The 17,710-nt window shown below is 42.4% G+C and overlaps 5 non-coding genes and 1 pseudogene across 6 annotated transcripts; all 6 read left to right on the top strand.

Moving 5' to 3' along the window:
- Positions 1 to 344: 344 nt before the first annotated feature.
- On the top strand, positions 345 to 9,267 carry LOC116365920 (zona pellucida sperm-binding protein 4-like; annotated as a pseudogene). The gene is made up of 15 exons (XR_004208207.1): positions 345 to 389; positions 529 to 628; positions 807 to 1,026; positions 1,665 to 1,821; positions 2,007 to 2,230; positions 2,518 to 2,638; positions 2,959 to 3,155; positions 3,270 to 3,384; positions 3,595 to 3,764; positions 3,860 to 3,957; positions 4,124 to 4,254; positions 4,555 to 4,744; positions 8,719 to 8,860; positions 8,970 to 9,066; positions 9,144 to 9,267. The product of XR_004208207.1 is annotated as a zona pellucida sperm-binding protein 4-like (transcript).
- A 4,767-nt stretch (positions 9,268 to 14,034) lies between these two features.
- On the top strand, positions 14,035 to 14,108 carry trnat-agu (transfer RNA threonine (anticodon AGU)). The gene has a single exon. It is a non-coding gene; the product is annotated as a tRNA-Thr (tRNA).
- Positions 14,109 to 14,708: 600 nt separating this feature from the next.
- Positions 14,709 to 14,782, top strand: trnai-aau (transfer RNA isoleucine (anticodon AAU)). The gene has a single exon. It is a non-coding gene; the product is annotated as a tRNA-Ile (tRNA).
- A 1,189-nt stretch (positions 14,783 to 15,971) lies between these two features.
- Positions 15,972 to 16,044, top strand: trnaf-gaa (transfer RNA phenylalanine (anticodon GAA)). The gene has a single exon. It is a non-coding gene; the product is annotated as a tRNA-Phe (tRNA).
- An 879-nt stretch (positions 16,045 to 16,923) lies between these two features.
- trnai-aau (transfer RNA isoleucine (anticodon AAU)) lies at positions 16,924 to 16,997 on the top strand. Its single transcript has one exon. It is a non-coding gene; the product is annotated as a tRNA-Ile (tRNA).
- An 81-nt stretch (positions 16,998 to 17,078) lies between these two features.
- Positions 17,079 to 17,151, top strand: trnaf-gaa (transfer RNA phenylalanine (anticodon GAA)). The gene has a single exon. It is a non-coding gene; the product is annotated as a tRNA-Phe (tRNA).
- Positions 17,152 to 17,710: the final 559 nt, after the last annotated feature.

The following is a 17,710-nucleotide window of genomic DNA, read 5'->3' as shown; positions in this document are numbered from 1 at the left end:
AATGGCCTTTCTTCTCTAGGTGTCTGTCAGAAGGACTCTTCCAGACATCAAAACCATCCCCAAACAGCCCACTGGGGGCCCGAAAGCAAGGAGCGGCAACTTCCGGAGGGGAGCTGAGGTTTATATATTTCAGTTTCTGTAATTTCACTACAAATGACAGGATGGCGCTAAACAATGTGCGTTTGTTGACAATTTTGTTTAATTCATGTTTCCATTTCCTGAGACAGGCTGTTGCTTCAGGATACAAAATGACAGCAGTCGTCTTTAGTCCTAGCAAGAATGTCATGAATGTGGATGAGGTCCAAAGAAAGGGCTATGCAATAGCCAACACTCCCACACGGCTGGTGTTAAGAAGCCCTCATAATGCAGAGGAGACATACCTCCAGAATGTAAGCTGACCTCCATGAACTGGGTCATGTTCAGTAGAGCAAACATTTGGAAACGGTGGCCCTACCTGAACTCTGCAACATATTGTTAATACGGTGTGTCCTACTGAACACTGCCCTGGTGTGGTTGCCCCCTGAACAGGTAGCTGGGGTTCCGATGCGGGTGCTCTCAACCTCAACCTTCTTTGAGCAGAAGTGGCTGGTTACTCGAGTAGATGCCACGGCTGTTTGTCCAACACCAGGTTGAGTGTGAAATAATTTAAGAGCCTATAAGCCCAGTTCTTAATTGGCTCCAGACAAGACATTCATGTAGTGTTCAGTTGGGAAAATGTTTTGGAGAACTTTTTCCAAATAATGGCACAGTTTTCAGTTGCAAAATGTTCTGTTTTGATGTGCACTTGGCTTCTTGTGTCACTGCAGAGGCAGTGGCCTTTACTCCAGAAGTGATCACCTGGTACATGCCCAAGCACATAGACCCACTTTCTCCTCTGATGCCTTCACCATGTTGGAGGTGTACATGGGAATTGACGCTAAGAGGCTGGACACTGAGGAAATGGCTGCCAGAAACTACTCGGTTTTAGTCACAGAGGCTCATATTATTGTTGAAATTCCGGTGGGGGCGGTTGGCGGCTACTTCAAGGTCAGCATTGGAAGAGTAAAATGTTCCTGTCTTATTTGTAGAGCCCTTTATACTATAGCAGTTGTCAGTGCTTTGCAGTAACCCTTTACCATCTCTCATGGGTAAACTCCTAGAAACGTTGTCTTGTGTAAAACGTTTCTTATTGAGCAATTGTTTGCTTAACCAGGCTAATATACAATGGTTTGCAAAATTGTGAGAATTTTGCATAAAATTACACTTAAACATACTCTACCTCTTGTCTTTGCAGTTTGTCCTTTAGCCGCTTGAAATTTCAGACCAAATATCCACACTAAAGTATTGTTTACCTGACTTTTTAGGGAGGCGGTAGCTTTGCCACTGTCAACTGAATGCAAGCAACACTCGGCTGCTGTTTACATATTGCGCAAGTGTTTACTTTGCGTGTCAGTTGCTTTGAAAATGCACACCGCCAGAAATGCAAGTTGACAACCATACACCTACCAGCTTTCTAAAGTCTGGTAACCAATACTTTCCTTTGGATATTGTGTCTTAAATTACGAGTGGCAAAGACAAGTGGTAGAATAATTGTATTTAACATTCTGGCTTTTAAGGAACGTTTACCTGTTTTTGCACTCAAATTGTATATTACAGCCTGACTGCATCACTCGTCTCCCTTACAGAGCCATATTCAGGATGACCAGTACTTTGTCACTTACACCATTGAGCCCATGCTTGAGTTGCTGTGGATCGAGGAGGTCGCACACGAGAACACCAGCTATAAAGTCCTCTTCCCTATCACAACACCTCCGATGGCCAGGCCTCCACAAGTTCGCAACTGTGAGTCTGGTTTAGTTAAATAGTGCCTATGGTAATTTGGGATGCCTGGGTTGTTCGTTAGGCACAAAACAGAAAATGTACTGAAACGGGGAGGCAATACCTGGACTTACCCAATAACAAATGTCAATTTTCAACTTCCATTGTACCGCATTTCAAAATGGTTTCCTTTGTTTGCCAATGAACAGACACGCCCTTAGACACAGTTCCTGAGCAGGCAGTGTTTGTGCTTGAGTTGGGGACCTTCAACCTTGATGTGGAGCTGCTGAACATCACCTTTCCCACCATGGTGCTAACTGTTGCAGAGTGCAACGCCAGGGGCTTCAATGTTCAAGAGCAGAGATCCCCTGACAACACCTTGAAGACCTTCAGGATGGAGGTGCCCTTCTCAGACCCGGTGGTCTTTAAGGAGGTGTGTTTCTGTTAAATGCAAAGCCACACGCAGTGATTTGTTCATGCCCTAATAAGTGGGCCACCAACAAAATATAAATAATGGCACAAATGTACTTTGTATCCCTCATTTACTCAAGTGTTTCCATTATTTTGGCAGTTGTATGCATTTGATTTAGAGGAATGAGGGCAACATTACTATAAGTATATAGTTTGTTTTAATAGTCCCCATATGTACTTAGTTGTCACTTGATGTTGAATAGAGTTCTGTTGCAACAATGCTGACCAATGCTTTTAACTTCACTACAGAGAAGGGCGGAACAAGGTGTCACAACCTTCACTCTTCAGCTGATCTACGGCCTGGTCATCTTTCCAGAGTACGCTCCTTTCTCTCACTCTGCCGTTGTGGACGCTGTACTGCTGGACATTGGTATGCCTCTGGACTACGCCAAACTACTGTTGAATGGTTTCCTCTCGTTAATGATTGCCCTGAAGGGAAATTGGCAGTGAAAGACCAACTAGCCATACTGTAGGGTTTTCCTATGCGGTCTTTCTACAAAGAAAATGTTAAGCTTTAGAGTATTTGGACCCAGTTTCCCTGTTCCTGATTTGCCAGGATTGTGTTTATTCAGTCCCACCGTAGCAAAACATTTTGCAATCTAAACAAGGGTTTCTTCTTGGACCAGTTCAAGTAGTACCTTCCTGTTTTTTGTGCTTAAATAATGAACACAACCCTGTTTGTCCTTGCAGTGCCACCCTCAGTCACTGGCAACTGTGATCAGGAGAACTTCCACATCACTGTGGACTACAGGAACCAAGAGCCCTTTTTTGTGGTCTTGGTTGGCAAGCGGCTGCTTAACCATGAGTTTGCTCAACAGTATTTAACAGAGGGCGACACAGACTTCACCATCACGTTGCCCTTCTCTTCGCCGGACGCAGTGTTTGAGGTACGACGCTCTCCCAAAACATGTTAACCTAAATTGCTGCAGCTAGCCTTGCATTCCTTACCCTGTATACATGCATACAATATTGGACTAATGAACTCTCCCATTGGTTCCCAGTCGGTTCACTCGTCCTCTGTCAGGAGCAGACTGGATGTGGCTCTGTTGAATCCTTACAACAACATGACCATCAAATACTTTTCCCTGGCTTGCAGCTTCCTCAAAACGCTGACTGGTTGGTTCTCAAACAATTACTTACGATAAATTGTCGTTTAACATGGTTACCAAACCTGGGTTCCTTGCAAATACCGTGAGTCTAAATGGTAGTGCCAGATGGGCATGGTTTGCATTTTTGGTGCTATTCCATTGGTTCAAGCTCAATAAGTGTAACAAATACAGAACCCAGGTCTGATGGCTACCTGTCTTTTGCTCTCCCACCTCCAAGAGTGTTTCTCTAACGGAACGATGACTGCGCTGGCAGTGAAGGTGGAGTCTGCTCCCGGTCTGAACCCCGGTCAGCTGACCCTGAGCGACCCCGCCTGTGGTCCCACCTACAGTGACGATCGCTTCGCCTACTTCCACTTCACTGTGAACTCCTGTGGCACCACCAGGAAGGTAAAATGACTATTACCCTGAGGTGATGGGTACTGTGTATTTATGGACTGTTTGCTTCTGCAGGCTGTAATAAGCAATTCCCCTCTACTACATAGTTTATCAACAATGTCATGCTGTATGAGAACGAAATCTCCTTGCCAGATGAACTTGAGGTGAAGCTGAATGCCACGACGTCTTCAGAGGAGGAATATCAGTAAGTGCATTACGCATCACAATTGTAGCTATTAGCTTTCATAAGGTTCATTTTTCTTCATCCATTGCTCAATACTTTGTATACAGGGAAAATGTGCCTCTACTACCAGTGTCCACTCCACTGCTTGACGTTTCCCCTATTGAAGTTGCTCACATCCCTTTTTTAGGTTAAAGGTTTCCTGCTACTATGTGGCCAACATCACTCGCACATTGGCCTTTCTGACCAGGCCGCGTGACAACGAGCCTTTTGCCGAGACTGGGACTGGTCGACTAATGGTCAGAATGAGACTCGCTCAGGGTAAGCGTGCACAAATTCAGAATTTCAACTTGACCCCTAGCCTCTAAAAGAATCTTGGAAGGTCTCCTTTACAAAACCATTCCCAAAAATGTAAGCCTTGTGATCTATTACTCTTGCGTTCTGAGATCTACAGGTGTGGCTATTTGTCAGAAGCCTCTAGTGGGGGGTGGATAGTGTTGGCTATAAATGGCTTGTGTTCATTGGGGCACAACAGGATATGATAAACGAGCATTTCTTAATGGACAAGTTCAGATGGTGCCCACTGAACACGACCCCCGGTTGTCTTGTTCTGTGTTCTAGACGCCTCGTATAACACGTTCCACCAGGAGGAGGACTATCCAGTGGTGAGGTACCTTAGACAGCCTCTGCACTTTGAGGTGGAGCTGACCACGTCCTCTGATCCCAAGGTAGCGCTGGTGCTTGACCACTGCTGGGCCACCCTCAACGAGGACCGCGACTCCCGACCCCGGTGGAATCTCATCATTAATGGGTAACATGTTTTTGGGCCTAAACAAGTGTTATTCCACAGGTGTGGTTCCTGAGTAATTAGCAACCTATCATGCTTGGCAGGCCATTTACTTTGGCTACCGTGGCTATGCCCCCATCCATAGGTCGAGTGGTCACAATGCTTAAAAACGATGTGAGCCATGTGTGGTCTGTCAGATCTCCACCCAATTTCACATGCTTGTTATCACTGAGTGGTCCCTGCAGCATATCATAGGAAACGAACTTATGCTGCATCAAACGACTCTAAACCGCGTTGTCTGAAAAGCATCTAAACAATGTTTTGTGGCGTTGAGAAAAAGTTCTTCACAACTTTATTCCAGCTTTGCTTGTAAAATATATCAATGTTAACGTTATCATCTAGTCTAAATAACAGGTTGACTTGTTTTACAGTATGATGCGGTACAAGGGAGCCATGTAAGTCTAGTATAGAAAGTATGGCAGCCATGTTTGTCAAGCAAGAACTCCTAGAATGCTGTTCACTGCGCCCGTTGCCTGAGATCTTAACTTAGTTTGGCCACTTCAGCATGTGATAATGTTTGTACTTGTTACGGCGTACACATGACAAGTAGTTTACAGGTAACTATACAAAACGCCAATTGTTGTCACTTAGCACGAAAGCGAAACAGAGTTGCAAGATATAGCACAATCCATTATTGGGGGTTAAGTCCTTGGAAGGTATTGTGAAGAGGATGATGCAGGAAATATTACTAAGATCTGGGAATTTATCAACAATAAATGGTGAGGCAGACAGTTTTTCTAAGCTATATACCCCTGGAAAGGGGGGTCTGATCTGGCAACCCTGAGGTACCATAGTTTACACTCTGATGCCGTGTTCAAATCAACTGACGACTTCAGTGCATTCAAGACAATGGGGGTACTCCAGTTGAGATCACCACAAGTCTGACAGACGCTTACGTGATAACCCGACTGCATTGTATGGTGTTAGCTCATATTCAGTACCTCCTTCAAGTGTTTTACACATGTGTCCATTACAATCTAGGCAAGAATCAGAAAGCATGAATAAAACCCTAAGTACATTATACTTACGGTACGATGCAGTAGAAACGACAACACGTGACACAGAAAATAAGGCACTTTGATAGGAATACACGCATGTCCACAGTTATTTGTAAGGAAGGCAATAAATGTTCAAGGACTGTGTACTTGATCTGGGGAAGTGCTTGGGCTTTCTTTTGAAGGAAAGTTTGTCCGGCTCATTAAATTCTCAAATATAAATGGTCTGCAACAGTGAAATGGGCTACATTTGTGAATGAATGAGGCAAAATTGGAAGTTGAAACGGCCTCTAGAAAAATAGCAGGTAGTGTGCCTTTGGTCTGAGGTCAGCGCGGGTTAAATGTCCACATGTTGGAACGGTGAGTGCATTCTGACATCACGCGCATAAAATCAACTCCCACTGGGGTGACTGTTGAAGATATTTGGAACTTGTGTGTGTGAAAAGGTTAATGTTGGCATTACCTACACCTTTTTACTCAATGTTATCCTTTTGGTTTGCTACAGTTCAGTGTTGTGCCAAGCTGATGGTCATTCGAATGGAAATCAAGAGCGGCTGGCAAGCTTGGCTTGCCTTTCCGATTGGTTTCATACAACTGCTTTTAACACTGACTGAATAGTTGTTGGTTTTGGGTTGAATTCAGGCACAAGTGACCGCTTGTGTTTAAAACAGTTATTGCACTAAACCTAAAGGATGGTTCAGATGCCTGTGCAGCATGGATGTTTGAAACTGAATAGGATCAGTTGACAGGATCCCCAGAAGTTGATGCCGCTTTCAATGGAATTTCCTGTCCTAGAGGAATGCGCTAATTGGGAGTTGCTAAACATGAACAAATACCACGGTCAAGTGTAGCAGCATCTTGCTAACCTTATTTAGCTAGCTAATGTTCATATTTAAAAAAAAATGTTACAACATTTTTTTATTTGGGTGAGCACTATGCCACAGATGGACATGCTGGCCTAATTTTTATCTCAAGAATTTAAATTGGGTTACTATAGAATGATGACTTCTTATTCCTACCTTGTAATGGGCTACAATGACTTTGCCCATGATTATGCACGCTGCAAATGACACTTTATTTTGCGGGTGCCTTTTCAGTATCTGGCTGCATGTTACACCAAGCAGTGTAGTGAAGCAACTTTATTTGTCAAAACCGTTCATTTGGGGGATCGGGTTTGCTTTGAAATCATGCAATTTTATGAATTGGTATCAACCTAAATTTGGCCATGTGGACACGGCGTAACTGTTTATTAAATCAGCAATGTCATAGCAGTTTAAAAAAAAACGGCTGAAATGTTTTGTATATCATAGGAAAAGACAACATTCACATGGCTGTGCACAAAATGGGGGGTAGTTCAGATTTGTCACTTCAGCTGCAACTATATCGTTGTGCAAAATCCTTACCATCGTCTGTCAGCGCAAGTGATTTGTACTGGTGTGGGTGTTTCTCTTAATGTAACGTCTTCAGATTTCACAAATTCCTTTTTGCTAATATCTGGCAGTTAAACCGTAAAGGATAAACCTCCCAAAGATGCAAATTAAAAAAGTAGGCCTTAACTGTCAATGCGTAGGTTACTTTGTATAGTAGAGCTGCGCCCTTCACAGAAGTCCTCCATGTGACTCCGATGCCGTGGGTGTGGAATTTATTTTGTGACCAATTTTTCTCCAACAGCGGAAGAATTGCTCTGGCGCATTGCATGAAATTCTTGTTTAAAATGAAGTACTTGTGTTGCAAAATATGATTGCCTTGTTGATGATACCGACTGTCTATTCGGCAACTTTGGTTAAACCACGATCAATATTCTGGTCAGACTACAGGCGACCTTTCTGGATCATTTAGAGGGACATCTCACCTCATGTCAATGGAATTGAATATACATGTTTGACATGTCATTTAACAAGCCATTGCAGTAGACCAAAATAAATATTGTTGACGCAATTTCTGTTCTTTAAAATAAAATAAAAACGTAGGATTTGGGGTGCCGAGGAAGCGGTTTTAATGTTACCGTCTCCCGACTTAAACTCTAGACGGTAGAAATCTATTAAATTGATAGTCAACTTATTAACTTCGTATCCTCCTTGCAGCTGCAAAAACCCCAGCCTTATGATTCAGTACTATACAAGTTGGTTTAATTGAATTACTAGCTAACTAAATAACAGGCTAAACACACAGGTGACACAATGACAGCTTGTTACAAGGTTTCTCTTCACACCCCCCACTGTTCCGTAAGGGACGCTTATCATTGATACATTTTTGAACACACGAACCGGCACCAGCTTGGAGTAAAAGCATGAATGTATTTGTGGAAAGGTAGGTGGTTGGTCTTCTCTGATTGGCTACCTGAGGTCACAATGTCGTTGGTTGTCCGTGGCTCCAATGACTAGTCTTGAACAGAACTACAGGATGGATTTTCCTTTCACACGTTCTGGAAGATAGGCTAATCAACCCTGTTGCTGATTCCTCAGTGGGTGATGAGTAGGATGGTTTGGATGTGGTAGCAGAATGGTCTTTAAGTTAATTTTCTAGGTTAGGAAAGTTCCAAATGTCTAGCTTGCGCCTCACGGTTTTCTGGTCTAATGTTACTTTCTGTTACCATTCCTTTTATGCACTCAGAGATTAGCTATAGAAAATAAATGTCATATTGGTTTTTATTTTGTGATTTTTACTAGAAATGTGCTTACTCTACAGGTAGGTTGTCTCTAGCCTTTACATTGTATATGAAATATGTTTGTTCCAGACCAAGGTGATTGTTGGTTAAAGCCTGTTAGCAAAAACATTCCTTTAGTTCATACTGGAGGGGGAGAAAGAACTCACTTCTGCTGTAAATCGATCTGATCCTTACAGGACAGTCATGACACCACCACAAGACTTCGTACACAAGGCGGTTGGGGTTTGCAGCGTTTTCTTGTTCATAACTTAGTCCCTCTCTCTCTCCACTGGCAGCTGTGAGAACCCCGAGGATCCATACCGTGTGGTCTTCCACCCGGTAGAAGCTGACGCCAGGGTCCACTTCCCCCCTCACGTCAAACGCTTTGAGGCCTATATGTTTTCCATCGCCGATGATGCGGTTGAGCCGAGTGGCCAGGTAACAAAGTTCACCCAACAATCTTTATTCTTTAATTTTGTGTGTGGCAATCATCCCTTTAAAAGAATTTTAACAAAAAAACTGACACCATCAAATCTTTGATTCCTAGGTCTTTGTCCATTGTGATGTGGTCATCTGTGATGCCAGTAGTCCCACTGGCGGCCCCTGTAGTGGACAATGTGTGAATCAGGACAACCTGAAAAGAGGTAGGTCTTGTTTTATGCTTTTCAGACCCTGGCAGACCATAACTGAACTAATAGGTTCGCTCTCTCTCTCTCAACAGGTCAACGACATGTCAAAGACCTCTTTGAGGAGCGTCATGTATATGTTTCTTCTGGATACATTCTTTGGGTGTAATGTATTGTTCTAACATGACAAATAAAGTGTTCTATATAAAACAATCCTAACCGTTGGAGCTACCTTAACACCATGTCGTAGGCTTGTCATCAACCCTTTTGTAAGCATGGAACTCTGAACCATCCACCGGAGGGAGATAAGTGTTGCACACCAATTTCCCGTCTAGGACAAACAATGGGTGACGAAACAAAAGCTTTCCATTGTCCAGTAGGATGAACTGACTCAATGTTATAGCAGATGGTGGTTTCCCAAAGTGAAACCAGCAGGGCTGTGGTTGGATGCAGTGTTGGTAATTTTTCAACTGAAATTACAACTTTCCTTGATACCTCTCACTAGCTTGGTTTCCATCCAATATGGATATTTCTTCAATGATATGCATGTCAATCTCTCATGGCTCAAATGGGAAGAGCATGACTTCATCGCTACTTGTTTGTGTAAGAAGTGTTGACAAGCTGAATGTACCGAGCTGTCTGTTTTAAACTCGCGCACAGCTCGGACACCCATGCATTCCCCACAAGACATCTCTTCACAATCTCCAAGTCCGATCTACGAAGGTAGAGCCATGAATATGTTGCAATCTATTCCGCATCAGGATAAGATTTCAACACACACCGTACGGAACAGCGGGGACTGAAGACACTCCTTAAAGTTGCGAGCTTGCACCGTGGGACGGTTTCATTGCTCCAGACCACCACAAGGGGAGTTTGCGCAATCATTATGCATTTGGGTCCCAAAGACTAATTTTGACACGAGCCACACTTGCCTTGTGGCGCTCAACGAAGATTGCTGACAAAACAGATGGAAGTTGTCTTAACGAGTCAAGCAAATGTACAATTTGAGAGGAATGTGATAATGTAGAGACGTGGCTATATATATATATTTGTCAAAGTTAAATTACGAAAATCTCTTTAGCCTGTGTTAGGAGAATGAATTTGTAATTTGTCTTTCAGGGACTGTTGAGAACCAACAAACCAGGATGTTGTCTTGTGAAACAGTGGCTGTAAAGCATCTAGCTGGCTAAAGCATTGACTGCACAATTGTAAGCTTGCCTTGCAATGCAGCTAAAGTAACATGGCTAGCTATTTACTTGCTTGAGTCGGATTAAAAATAACTGTTGCCGCTCTGGGTATGGACCCTAAAACGTAGTTCTGAACTAATATTCATACCAATCAATGAACCTCAAGTCTGAATGGCATTAATGAAGCCTAGAGTAGAATATACCTTTTATTGTGCCAAGGATGCTAGACCTATATACACATGTATTTTAGTTAATACCACTTATGAGATTCCCATCTTGTAGCCTGTACATTGAATATATTCACCAATCATGTACTCTTCCTTGGCAAATAAAGGTGTGGTTCTGGTATGACAGACACTTTCAGTCATATAAACGATGCGGTGTCTGCATGTATGTATTACAATTGTACACTTCAAAAGTGTTTACTGCTCCTGGGATATCAATGATTACACATTGTAACTATACAATAGACTAAACATGATTGATTTGTAATTCATATATACAGGAAAAAAACATATGCATATCTAACTCCATTAATCTGAGGACACAGGATAGTATTTCAACCAGTGGAGAATGTGAAACACTTTATTGAAAGAAGTGCATTTTATAATATTATACGAGTTCAATCTTGGGCGGGCAGGTGGGTAGAGCGTTGGACTAGTAACCAGAAGGTCGCAAGATCAAATCCCTGAGCCGAGAAGGTAAAAAATCTGCCCCTGAACAAGGCAGTTCCTAGGCCGTCATTCTTATCTGACATGCCTAGTTAAAGGGTAACTACACCCCAAAATCGATATGTCTTAATTGGTTTCCTGCTATATTGGCACAGATACATAGATGAGTCTTATCTTCTTATGACTTCTTATCTTGTCCAGAGGTGCCCAGAGTAAAATGCCTGCTACTCAGTCCCAGAAGCTAAGATATGCATATATTAGTATATTTTGATAGAAAATCCTCTGAAGGTTCTAACACCGTTTGAATGATGTCTGCGAGTATAACAGAACACATATTGCAGGCAAAAACCTGAAAAAAATCCAACCAGGAAGTGGGAAATCTGAGGTTTTTTAACTCATTCCCTATTGAAGACACAGGGATATTGGTCATGTTGCACTTCCTAGATGTCAACAGGCTTTAGAACCTTGTTTGATGCTTCTACTGTGAGGTGAGGGCAAATGAGAGGGGAATGAGTCAGAGGTCTTGCAGAATGCCTTGAGCTCGTTCACATGAGAGCGAGCTCTGTTCCATCGCAATTCTACAGACAAAGGAATTCTCCGGTTGGAGCATTATTGAAGATTTATTTTAACAACATCCTAAAGATTGATTCTATACATTGTTTGACATGTTTCTACAGACTGTAATGGAACTTTTTGACATTTCGTCTGCTCCTAATGAACACGCTTCGTGAGATTGGATTTGTTTACAAAACTTCAACTTGCATTTCTTTGGGGGGCCGCACAGCCCTCTGTGCTCGCCAGAGGTAGCCTGACTGCCATTAGGTACCGAGATGAGATCCTCAGACCCCTTGTGAGACCATATGCTGGTGTGGTTGGCCCTGGGTTCCTCCTAATGCAAGACAATGCTAGACCTCATGTGGCTGGAGTGTGTCAGCAGTTCCTGCAAGAGGAAGGTATTGATCCTATGGACTGGCCCGCGCATTCCCCAGACCTGAATCCAATTGAGCACATCTGGGACATCATGTCTCACTCAATCCACCACAGACTGTCCAGGAGTTGGCGGATGCTTTAGTCCAGGAGGAGATCCCTCAGGAGACCATCCGCCATCTCATCAGGAGCATGCCCAGGCGTTGTAGAGGTCATGGTTTTCCACTTTAATTTTGAGTGTGATTCCAAATCCAGACCTCCATGGGTTGATACATTTGATTTCCATTGATCATTTTTGTGTGATTATGTTGTCAGCACATTCAACTGTGTAAAGAAAAATGTATTTAATAAGAACATTTCATTCATTCAGATCTAGGCTGTGTTATTTTAGTGTTCCTTTTTTTTGAGCAGTGTATATTAGAAAGATTGAAAATTTATAGGGTGAAGTTGGCAATGATTATGTAGAGATATTAGAAACAGTGAAGCATTTTTTTTAAAGGATTTATTTAAGAAAGGGGAGGTGGATGAGGGGTGTGTAAAGGAGATATTGGATAGTGTGGATGTGCAAATTGATGTAGAGGATAAACAAATGTGTGATGGGGAGATAACAGTGAATGAAGTTAAAAAGATGCGATTTAAGGGTTTACAATAAATTAGAGTCCTGGAGTAGATGGGATAATTGCAGAGTTTTATAAAATATATAAACGTTTTTAGCACCTATTTTATTGGAGGTTTCTCAATATATGGAGGATAATAATAATGTTTCAGAATCTATGGTGACAGGGCTGATAATGATTTTATATAAAAATAAGGGGAGCAAATTGAAACTGGAGAATTATAGGCCAATTAGTTTATTAAATTCAGATTATAAGGTTTTAACTAAGATACTGGCAAATAGAATGAAGCAAGTTTTAAATTATATTATAGCACCTACACAGAATTATAGTGTGCCTGGTAGAGATATTGCTGATCTAATTGTATGTGATAAATAAAATAGTTAAGCATAGATTTAAATAAAGCTTTTGATAGGGTGGAACATGATTTTATGTTTAGGGTAATGGATAAATATGGTTTTGGTAATACAATAATAGGATGGATAAAATTATATAAGGCGGCAAAAAGTAGGGAAATGTGTAATGGGGTTTTTACTGATTATTTTATTCTTGAGAGATCTGTGAGACAGGGGTGCCCTTTATCAGCTTTATTATTTGTTTTATCGGTAGAACCTTTAGCAGCATTTCTGAAAAAAAGATCTTATAAATTGTGTACAGACTCCACAAGGAGGTTTTAGTTTGATTCATCAAGACGCAGATGATACCACTATAACAGTTAGAGATGAGGGAAGTGTAAAAAGGGTGATGGAGTGTTTTAAATTATATGGACAAGCATCAGGTGCAAAGGTTAACATGGAGAAGTCAGTAGTAATGAGTAAGATTAATGAGGGGAAATGTACTTTTAAGGTGGTAAAAGATTATTAAGATGTTAGGAGTGAAGGAAATGGAAGCTAGGGATTTGACATGGAGTGGTGTAATAAAGTTAGGAAGGTGGTAAATATGTAGAGGGGGGTAGTCTTTGAAATTAAAAGGGAAAGTAATTGTAATAAATTCATTGATGTCAATTTTTATTTTTGTAATGAACGTTTTGGATATGCCAGAATGGGTTTTATCTGAAATGAATAAGATTTTAGTAATTTTTTTATGGGATGGGAAGGGGGTGAAAAATTGCTTTAAAACTTTGATTGCAGGTTATGAGGCGGGGGGTTTGAAGTTGGTAGATTTAAATCCGGTTAGCTCAGTTGGTTAGAGTGTGTGATACGCTGCTCTCTGAAAGTAAGTAATGTCTTCTTTTTCATCTGACATTGTGACATCAGTATTACATGAGAGTTGCTTGTCATTGTTACATGACAGTTTCTTGTCATTGTTTACATGACAGTAGGTTGTCGTAAGACAAGGCTGCATGAAGTGTGAACTGGAGTTTTCTTGGATCCATAAAACAATGTGATTTTGGAGCATGCGGGCATCGATCCCACTACCTCACGCATGCAAAGTATTTGAGCTAATTCCCCAGCCGTTTGGAAATTCCGCAAGAAGCATCCAAGAGGGTCCAGTCTTGTCAGGCTATGCTGTTGGTTGACTTGTTAGTTTACGCTCCAGCACTTGCAGAGGATCGGTGCATCTCAACAATTGCGTCCAATAGCTAGTGGCCGGTTAGCTCAGTTGGTTAGAGCGTGGTGCTAGTAACGCCAAGGTCATGGGTTCGATCCTCGTACTGGCTATGATGTACTTTTTGACTGTCAAAATTGTGAGTCACATGCATGTGAATTGTCAAGGTTGCCACAGAATTGAATTTAGTGAATTGCCGAAATAGCTCAGTTGGGAGAGTGTTAGACTGAAGATCTAAAGGTCCCTGGTTCCATCCCGGGTTTTGGCATTTGTATTTGTTCTTTCTTTCTGCTCTGGCTTCAAGGAAACTATCCACAGCTTTGTTTGTGGGCCTCAATGGTGTGTGCTACGCTGCTCCTCTGAAAGTAAGTAATGTCTTGCTTTTTCATCTGACATTTTGACATCAGTGTTACAGGAAAGTTGCTTGTCATTGTTACATGACAGTAGGTTGTCGTAGGACAAGGCTGCATGAAGTGTGAACTGGAGTTTTCTTGGATCCATAAAACAATGTGATTTTGGAGCATGCGGGCATCGATCCCACTACCTCACGAATGCAAAGTATTTGAGCTAATTCCCCAGCCGTTTGGAAATTCCGCAAAAAGCATCCAAGAGGGTCCAGTCTTGTCAGGCTATGCTGTTGGTTGACATGTTAGTTTACGCTCCAGCACTTGCAGAGGCTCGGTGCATCTCAACAATTGCGTCCAATAGCTAGTGGCTGGTTAGCTCAGTTGTTTAGAGCGTGGTGCTAATAACGCCAAGGTCATGGGTTCGATCCCCGTACTGGCTATGATGTACTTTTTGACTGTCAAACTTGTGAGTCACATGCATGTGAATTGTCAAGGGTGCCACAGAATTTAATTTAGTTAATTGCCGAAATAGCTCAGTTAGAAGAACGTTAGACTGAAGATCTAAAGGTCCCTGGTTCGATCCAGGGTTTTGGCATTTGTATTTGTTCTTTCTTTATGCTCTGGCTTCAAGGAAACTATCCACAGCTTTGTTTGTGGGCCTCAATGGCGTGTGCTACGCTGCTCCTCTGAAAGTAAGTAATGTCTTGCTTTTTCATCTGCCATTTTGACATCAGTGTTACAGGAAAGTTGCTTGTCATTGTTACATGACAGTAGGTTGTCGTAAGACAAGGCTGCATGAAGTGTGAACTGGAGCTTTCTTGGATCCACAAAAAAATGTGTTTTTGGGGAATGCGGGCATCGATCCCAATACCTATAGCATGCTAAGCAAACACAATAACAATTGATCAAATTCCCCAGCTGTTTGGAATTGCCACAAGGAGCAACTAAGAGTGTCCAGTCTTGTCAGTCTATGCTGTTGGTGGACTTGTTAGTTTGCACTCCAGCACTTGCAGAGGCTCGGTGCATCTCAACAATTGTGCTCTGTAGCCAGCGGCTGGTTAGCTCAGTTGGTTAGAGTGTGTGATATGCTGCTCTCTGAAAGTAAGTAATGTCTTCTTTCTCATCTGACATTGTGACATCAGTATTACATGAGAATTGCTTGTCATTGTTAAATGACAGTTTCTTGTCATTGTTTACATGACAGTAGGTTGTCGTAAGACAAGGCTGCATGAAGTGTGAACTGGAGTTTTCTTGGATCCATAAAACAATGTGATTTTGGAGCATGCGGGCATCGATCCCACTACCTCACGAATGCAAAGTATTTGAGCTAATTCCCCAGCCGTTTGGAAATTCCACAAGAAGCAACCAAGAGGGTCCAGTCTTGTCAGGCTATGCTGTTGGTTGACTTGTTAGTTTACTCGCCAGCACTTGCAGAGGCTCGGTGCATCTCAACAATTGCGCCCAATTGATAGTTCCCGTTTAGCTCAGTTGGTTAGAGCGTGGTGCTAATAACGCCAAGGTCATGGGTTCGATCCCCGTACTGGCTATGATGTACTTTTTGACTGTCAAAATTGTGAGTCACATGCATGTGAATTGTCAAGGGTGCCACAGAATTTAATTTAGTGAATTTCCGAAATAGCTCAGTTGGGAGAGCGTTAGACTGAAGATCTAAAGGTCCCTGGTTCGATCCCGGGTTTCGGCATTTGCATTTGTTCTTTCTTTCTGCTCTGGCTTCAAGGAAACTATCCACAGCTTTGTTTGTGGGCCTCAATGGCGTGTGCTACGCTGCTCCTCTGAAAGTAAGTAATGTCTTTCTTTTTCATCTGACATTTTGACATCAGTGTTACAGGAAAGTTGCTTGTCATTGTTACATGACAGTAGGTTGTCGTAGGACAAGGCTGCATGAAGTGTGAACTGGAGCTTTCTTGGATCCACAAAAAAATTTGTTTTTGGGGAATGCGGGCATCGATCCCAATACCTATAGCATGCTAAGCAAACACAATACCAATTGATCAAATTCCCCAGCTGTTTGGAATTGCCACAAGGAGCAACTAAGAGTGTCCAGTCTTGTCAGTATATGCTGTTGGTGGACTTGTTATTTTGCGCTCCAGCACTTGCAGAGGCTCGGTGCATCTCAACAATTGTGCTCTGTAGCCAGCGGCTGGTTAGCTCAGTTGGTTAGAGTGTGTGATACGCTGCTCTCTGAAAGTAAGTAATGTCTTCTTTCTCATCTGACATTGTGACATCAGTATTACATGAGAGTTGCTTGTCATTGTTAAATGACAGTTTCTTGTCATTGTTTACATGACAGTAGGTTGTCGTAAGACAAGGCTGCATGAAGTGTGAACTGGAGTTTTCTTGGATCCATAAAACAATGTGATTTTGGAGCATGCGGGCATCGATCCCACTACCTCACGCATGCAAAGTATTTGAGCTAATTCCCCAGCCGTTTGGAAATTCCGCAAGAAGCAACCAAGTCTTGTCCATTTTTGTCAGGCTATGCTGTTGGTTGACTTGTTAGTTTACGCTCCAGCACTTGCAGAGGCTCGGTGCATCTCAACAATTGCGTCCAATAGCTAGCGGCCGGTTAGCTCAGTTGGTTAGAGCGTGGTGCTAATAACGCCAAGGTCATGAGTTCGATCCCCGTACTGGCTATGATGTACTTTTTGACTGTCAAAATTGTGAGTCACATGCATGTGAATTGTCAAGGTTGCACAGAATTGAATTTAGTGAATTGCCGAAATAGCTCAGTTGGGAGAGCGTTAGACTGAAGATCTAAAGGTCCCTGGTTCAATCCCGGGTTTCGGCATTTGTATTTGTTCTTTCTTTCTGCTCTGGCTTCAAGGAAACTATCCACAGCTTTGTGTGTGGGCCTCAATGGCGTGTGCTACGCTGCTCCTCTGAAAGTAAGTAATGTCTTGCTTTTTCATCTGACATTTTGACATCAGTGTTACAGGAAAGTTGCTTGTCATTGTTACATGACAGTAGGTTGTCGTAGGACAAGGCTGCATGAAGTGTGAACTGGAGCTTTCTTGGATCCATAAAACAATGTGATTTTGGAGCATGCGGGCATCGATCCCACTACCTCACGAATGCAAAGTATTTGAGCTAATTCCCCAGCCGTTTGGAAATTCCACAAGAAGCAACCAAGAGGGTCCAGTCTTGTCAGGATATGCTGTTGGTTGACTTGTTAGTTTACTCGCCAGCACTTGCAGAGGCTCGGTGCATCTCAACAATTGCGCCCAATTGATAGTTCCCGTTTAGCTCAGTTGGTTAGAGCGTGGTGCTAATAACGCCAAGGTCATGGGTTCGATCCCCGTACTGGCTATGATGTACTTTTTGACTGTCAAAATTGTGAGTCACATGCA

The sequence above is a fragment of the Oncorhynchus kisutch genome, unplaced genomic scaffold, assembly GCF_002021735.2.
Source record: "Oncorhynchus kisutch isolate 150728-3 unplaced genomic scaffold, Okis_V2 scaffold1313, whole genome shotgun sequence".
Lineage (NCBI taxonomy): Eukaryota > Metazoa > Chordata > Actinopteri > Salmoniformes > Salmonidae > Oncorhynchus > Oncorhynchus kisutch.
This window is presented reverse-complemented; position numbering and strand designations above follow the sequence as displayed.